Genomic DNA, 7,500 nt, shown 5'->3' with positions numbered 1-7,500 from the left:
AACTGGACTATCAGCCCCATTCAGAGAATGAAGAGCAGCACAAGAGAAGAGAAGAGACGAGGTGAAGGTGAGGTGGCTGCTAAGAGTGTCACCGCATACTTTTACTCTCAGAGGAGCCTCTCGTCACGACTCAATACAGCATTGATCATAAAGGAGAACATGGGTCATCTCGTTCAGTCTGAGTTCATGTTGTAAATGTATATAGGGTTCAGTGTGTTGGGCTGTTTGGATGCTGACACACTCAAGGCTGGATCAGGTACCAACTGTTCTTTACAGGTTGGCTCCAATGCCTTCCCACCATAAAAGCTCACAGTAACCTTTTGCTGCGTTTATGCACCGTTTTTTTTAACCTAAAGCAAATAGTTTTTTATTTATTGCTCCATTTGGTGTAATTTTTCTTCTTTCTCAGCTCCTCCAATCTGACCGAAATCTCAGCAAATTTCTGAAGGAATGTATTCATTTCAATTACGTGGGTTTAAAAATGAGCACATTTTGTCTTAGATTTAGGCCTACTGGTACCGTAACGTGGTGCACACTCATCAAATAAGAGCTGGATGTAGTAATCATGAAATGTGGTGTGTGGACACTAGTTATCACCATCTTGTTTTTTGAGACAGAGGTGACATGAGAGGGTGGAGCTAACTACAACCAAACACATGTTTGCTACAATGTTACAATGAGCTTTCTTGAAGTGAAAACACACTGAGTGGGTTAACATTCTTAGATGAAAACACTGACAACTCCCAGACCGGACAAAGTCGTGGGGTTGACCTGTCAATCGCAAGGTAGCCCTGCTTCATGGTCTATTTGACTCTAAATGGACCATAATTTAAGAAATGAACACCATGCTGTATTGAAGAAGACATCTGAGAACATAAACTTGTGTTTACATAGTTTACTGAGGTAATAGATCAAGTGAGAAGTAGAGTCATCCAACCTTAAATGAGCCTGAACAGAGTTGCCAGCAGATGGCTGGCAGTCAAGACTCAGAAACTTGGCTTGGGTCTTGAGGAGTTATAACATTGATTCACTGACAAATAAACTAGGCATGTACTGCACTGTTACATTCAGCTACAACGTCACTGATGACTTCACACTCACCCCCACACACATGCTCTCTCTCTCGACCAGACACTCACTGACTTCAAGCGGTACACTGGCGGAAAAGTGTTTGCAGACAGCTCAACTGATGTGATGTAGACTTACTAAGGAAGGTTCTGAAGAACAATGCATGCAACATGTTGGCTGCTAATTGTCTGGCTGCTAAACATCAATAACATAGCAACGTTGTCCATCTTAAGTCCTAATGCCCATAATAGCAGCTGTGACGGGTGGTATAGCTGCTGGGCTTGTGTTTGACCAATCAGTGAAATTCAGTCCTTCAAACTTCAGGCCGATAGTTCCTGGGCCACCACAGAGCCCTAAAACAAATGTGCAAACAAGTCTGATTATGTATTCATGTAGATGTTCTGGTATTGTCCATGCTACGGCCTCCAGCTAGTGATTTAACCGTTAAACGTTAACTTTTTCTTTTTACCAAATAGCAGTATTTCTTTATAACACAATGTAATTATTCTATTGTCCAATACAGACCCACCAATGTCTTACTTTGAGAACGCATACACAGTGAGGTGCAGACCAGTATGAGCAAGAGGCACAACTCTTCTCCAGCCCGAATGCTTTATCCACCGACCTGGATGAGATTGCCTTCATTAGGGTTAATCACTAATGAGGAGCCACCGCTGGCCCGACTGGTGGAACCGGTCTCAACCACAAGTGACCATGTGTTAGCAATGGACCACCTCAACTCTAGCACACAAACACACGCACACACAGACACACACCACACACGCCACACAGACACATATGGGGTCAGATCAGTCTCAATAATTGCAAATGCACACAGAGAGACTTACAAATGCAAACACAAGATTTACAAATGTGCATTTGCAATTATTGAGACTGATCTGACCCCATAAACACACGCACGTACACACCACACACACACACGCACGCATACACACACACACACAGACACACGTACGTACACACCACACACACAGACACACGCACGTACACACCACACACACACACGCACGCACGCACATACACACACACATAGACACAGACAGACGCACGTACACAGCACACACACACACACACGCACGCACATACACACACACACAGACACAGACAGACGCACGTACACAGCACACACACACACACACGCACGCACGCACATACACACACACAGACACAGACAGACGCACGTACACAGCACACACACACACACACACGCACGCACGCACATACACACACACACAGACACAGACAGACGCACGTACACAGCACACACACACACACACGCACGCACATACACACACACACAGACACAGACAGACGCACGTACACACCACACACACACACACACTCACACCACACTCACACACGCACGCACATACAGACCACACACACACATGCACACAGACACATGCACACAGCTGCATTTTAAAGTCAATTAGCCTTTGAAAACCTGACGACTACTCACTTTTAAAGATTAGAAGTGTATCCTCCAGAGCACTGACATCCACAGCATAACGCCATTTAATAAAAACATTATCAAACTTAATATAAAAAATATAATGACTCAGCACTTTATCTCACTGTTAATTACAACATCACATCTCCTAATGAAAACCCACTGTGTGTGTGTGTTTGTCTAGCTTAATGGAAATACAATGTGTGTGTGTGTGTGACGGGGCATCTAAAATCTTAAACAAGACCTTTATTAAGTATGAAATTCACACCTGTTAAGGAAAACTCTGTGGGGATATATACATGCACACACACATCGGCAGACGAATAAGTACTTCACGTACATTTCCTTGCTTACATCTACGTAATGCACACAAAGCCACATATGCAAACAGAAGAGATCAAAAAACGAATGCTCAGCTAAGTTGTGATCATTAATTAAAAATAAATTGCAGAAGATTCTTTTGGGTTTTGCAGACCCCCTCCCCCCACACACACACACACACACTGTAACAATTCCATCCATTAAAAAGGACACTGAGTGTACATAAACAGTCCATATCAATGTATTGTGCTTTAGAATTTGCCTTTAATTCACCAATACACACACACACACACACACATACATGCAGACACACACAGGACTTATCAGTAATTGTACCAGAGGAAATGTCTAATTTGTTTTATTAAATAAAGGAAATGCAAGGTAAAATCCTCCAATGTTATATATCTTGTCATTTTCTTCTCAAGAATTTAATGGTTGTGGTATTGAAAACTGATAAGTTACAAGTGTGTAGAATCATAGCAAAACTGGAGAAATTACAACTAGCTGAGTGCTGTATGCACCATATCACAATTTACATCGTGCATGCATACTTTTCAAGGACAATGACATTTTTTTAAATCTGTCAGGAAGAGTGTTCCTGTGTGTACCTGAGGGGAAGCTGTCTGTATGAATAATGTACCGCTCTTTAGTTGAAATAGCATGGATTAGGTGATGTGTGGAGCGTAAAGAGGGAACCAGAAAGAGAGAAGGGGTTTCCATGCCGTCCTACCGTTGTCGCTGTCCGACTTGTTCTCGTGCTCGGTGTCGGTGAGAGTCAGCACTGAGTTGGAGCGGCTGGACAGACAGGAACTCCTCCCTGAGGATTTACCCAGACCCCCACGGCCCCACAGCCGCATGGCGCGCTCTGGTGACATCACAGCCTGACTGTCGGTGTCTACGTCCTGGGCCGTGCCAACTGAGAAGCCGCGGTGTGGGAGGCCCATCTCGGAGCAGAAGGCCAGGCCACGACGCGAAGGTGGCTCGCAGATTCCCAGCTGACGAAGACTGAAATGCTGACCTGAAAGAAAAACAGATGGCGATTTTACAACTGATTTCAACTAATTACTACAGATATTACATGTGTTCATGTTTTATGGCAACTTGATTACGAAATAAAAATCTGAAATTGAATGGACATATACCGTAACATTTTCCTTAAACTCTCTTATATTCCCTCTTTAATGCAAATATTTTTGTTCACACATGAAATCGCCTCATAGAAAGTTTTGAAATAAAAAATAACTTTGTCTAATTAATTCTACATTGTTAAAATATAAATATATAAAAGTTTAATTTCTGGCTCTAAATGAAGTATTAAAAAAGGTGATGTCTTTGACTTGCTTGTTTTTCCCAAGCAGCAATCACTAAACAAAAGATATTCAAAGTTTAAAAACGCATAAATCCTCATATTTGTGAAGTTGGAACCAGATCCTGTTTGGCATTTTTGCTTCATTAGTTAGATTAATAAATCAACAAAATCTCGCTCAATGAATTTGCTATTGCTCCACTAACGTGTGTCACTAACTGTGTCATACATCATTGACCCGATGGCCGAACCTTCACCGTGTGTGAGTGTGCAGCGAAGAAGTTTGCCAAGAGAAGAGAGAAGGATCTCAGTTAAGAAGGAACTCACACTGACAGCAGCTGCTGCATGTACAGAGAGCCTGACTCATGCAGCATCAAAGAAGGACAGCCGTGACCCTATTAGGAGGCTGAACTAACTGCACCAGTGCTTTGTGAAAGAGCTATAGTTTAAAAAGACATCTCAACAAAAACTTTTCAAAAGACAGAAAATAGAAGAAAATAGAATCAGAAGATGAGCGAAGATGAATACTTATTTACTAGATTCTTTGAATCCCATTTAGTCATTACAGGAGAAGAGACCGATTAGCAGAGTGTTAAGCCTCTTGTGAAGGTGGTGGAGCTCACAGGATGTGCATCTTTCTCCATCATTCTCCATCATTCATTCACAATATACATCCATTACATTAAGGCAGTTGCTCAGATGTAAATGATAACAAAATAATAACATTTATATTTGTTTTGTTATATTTTTATTTGGTTCATTATTGACTAGTAGTGGAGAGTGGTAGTTCTCCTGGCATATGCTGACAATGTTACTGTTATAATAATAACAACTAAATTAACAGGTTATAACCAATAATAAACCTTCAGCTGCTGTAAAATGAGACAATAACAAAAGAGGAGGGATCTGGTTTAGAATGAAGGTGTAATAATAAGTTATAAAAACTGCAAAAAAAGAACTGGATTGACAAAGAAATAGAAATAGAAGATGAACTATAGCAATCATAAAACTATATTAAAAAATACTTTTTGATCTTATCTAAACCGTCTAAACCGTATTTCATTTTAAAGAATAGACATTAGAGAAAATAGATTCCATTGCAGTTAATTTTGTATGATCCAGCAGTAATGTATTGTACACAATGAAAAAAGACTTACAAACCTGTGTATCTCATGACTAATGTTACACACTATTGATTGGGTTGAATGACACTTCTTTTTTAAAATCTCAATTAAGTATTATTAAACAGTGGAAATTAAAATACTAGTGTCATGACAAGCCTCTGATTATGACATAATTAATTGATGCTGGTGTTTAAGGGGGAGACCTTTATCTAATTTCTATCTGCTTCCACAAAAATATGTATTCATACACATTATAAACTATCCTCCCGGGGTATAAATGGGGAGTTGTGTATATGTTTTTTATGTGATGAAAGATTAATGTCATGTGTAAAAAGTATAGACACGCACACGCACACACACAGACACACACATATATATATATATATTTATATATATGCATTATATATATATATACATTCTTTGTATATATGCTCCCAAAACAAAAGGAACTATAATAATTGGTGTTTAAATAGGGTTATTTTTCTTCCTTTAAAAAAAGCTTCTTTAATATTGGAAAACATGCAGACTGGTAAAGAAAGTAATAATTCATGAGTGGATTAGACATTAAGAATATGTTTGACATTAAATGTAATAAGTCAATCAACTAGAAATGGGCTGCAATCTGGCTCAAATAACACACGTGATCGTCCTTTAAAATATAAATGCAAAGAACACAAACAAATCATCTGTAAAATCTCAGTATGTGCCTCTTCATCTTTAATCAGCAAATGAAAAGGGAAATTATCAAAGCTTTCTGTAATTAATGGCACAACAAGAGATAACGAATGCTGACGTCCAATTAAAAGTTATATTAATTTTAAATGAGCTCAAATTAGGCTAGCAGTGAAGATGAAGGAGATAAGATGATTAAGTATTTCTATTGTTTTCATTTCTCAAATATTGACGGTGTGTTAATTGGAGCTGGAGAACAATGAGTGAGAACACTTATACTGAGTCGTGTTGCTTCAAGTATGCAAAGATAACCAAACAGAGCCGTGGATCTCACCTTGTCTGTTATAATCATCCTGTTCACGGTGGACCATGTCCTTGTAACCCTTGGTAGTCCCGTACAGTAACCTGTCAACACCAAGAACAAATGTTGTCAGTTGTGTAACTATAATAAAGAATAGTCCTTCAGAAGGAATCCAGTGAAAGTCACTGTGCAGCTTTGTTTTGTCCTTTTGTTGGGTTCATCGGTGCCAAATCTGTGTACTAATCATCAATAACTGTTTAAACATTCATCATTACCCTGTTTGTATGGATGGTAATAAGGAACACATATAAAGATACTGCGCAGAATGGAAATATTAAATATTAAAAACACGTCTTTTTCTAGTGGCATACACACATTTGTTTAGCTGTCTGCTCTTGTGACGTATAAAGCATATGCGCCACTGAGTCCTGCTGGATAGTCACGGGTTCTGCTGAAATTGAAGTGAATTACCGGTAATTGAGAATACAGCACATCTAATGTGGCTCAATCCTTATCTGCTGTGTGCAATTGTCTGTTCAATATCGTGAACAGACATGAAAATGTAAAAAAAAGTATGTAGGAATACTTGTTTTGATCCTCCCTTGTGAAAAAGAAATGGAAGCTAACTGCTCCTCAATGGAATTATCTGGAATTACCAGAAGATGTGACTACCAAACCCTCTGTGGCTCAAATCATACTTTGTAAATATGTGTTTAGTCCACTCAAGAAAATGTCTTTTGTGCTTTATTTTTGTTATTCATCATTTCTATGTTTCTTGAATAAAAATGAGGTATAGGCCTACATCAGAGTGAGGTTCAGGCCGCATATTTGGGTCCAAACCCAACCTGGGTCCCAGAGAGTAGTCACCAAGCCTGACTCGAACAAGACGGGCATTCTCTTTTTTATGGCTGAACTGAGACAGTTCTAACCTGGTCTGGTCTTGGTGCTGGTCAAAGGCCTTGAGTGTTTCACTGGAGGAATAGGACTTCTGAGTGGGGACCCGGAGTCCCTGGGAGCCGATAGCACAGTCTTCGCTGTCCCCTGATGAACCTAAAAGATACAGAGACACATCCATGAGCAAACACACACATATACTGTATAGGCACAACATCACACAAACACATGCACTTAAAAACCCTCAAAAACATTGTAAAGCCATTGCTGCCCAGCCTCCAGTCTGTGGCTGGGTTATATGATTTACAATCCTTTTTGTTTATTGTATACTCATAACATACAT

This window comes from Cyclopterus lumpus, chromosome 1, assembly GCF_009769545.1.
Source record: "Cyclopterus lumpus isolate fCycLum1 chromosome 1, fCycLum1.pri, whole genome shotgun sequence".
Classification (NCBI taxonomy): Eukaryota; Metazoa; Chordata; class Actinopteri; order Perciformes; family Cyclopteridae; genus Cyclopterus; species Cyclopterus lumpus.
The sequence above is the reverse complement of the archived record's forward strand: the minus strand, read 5'-3'. Positions refer to the sequence as shown.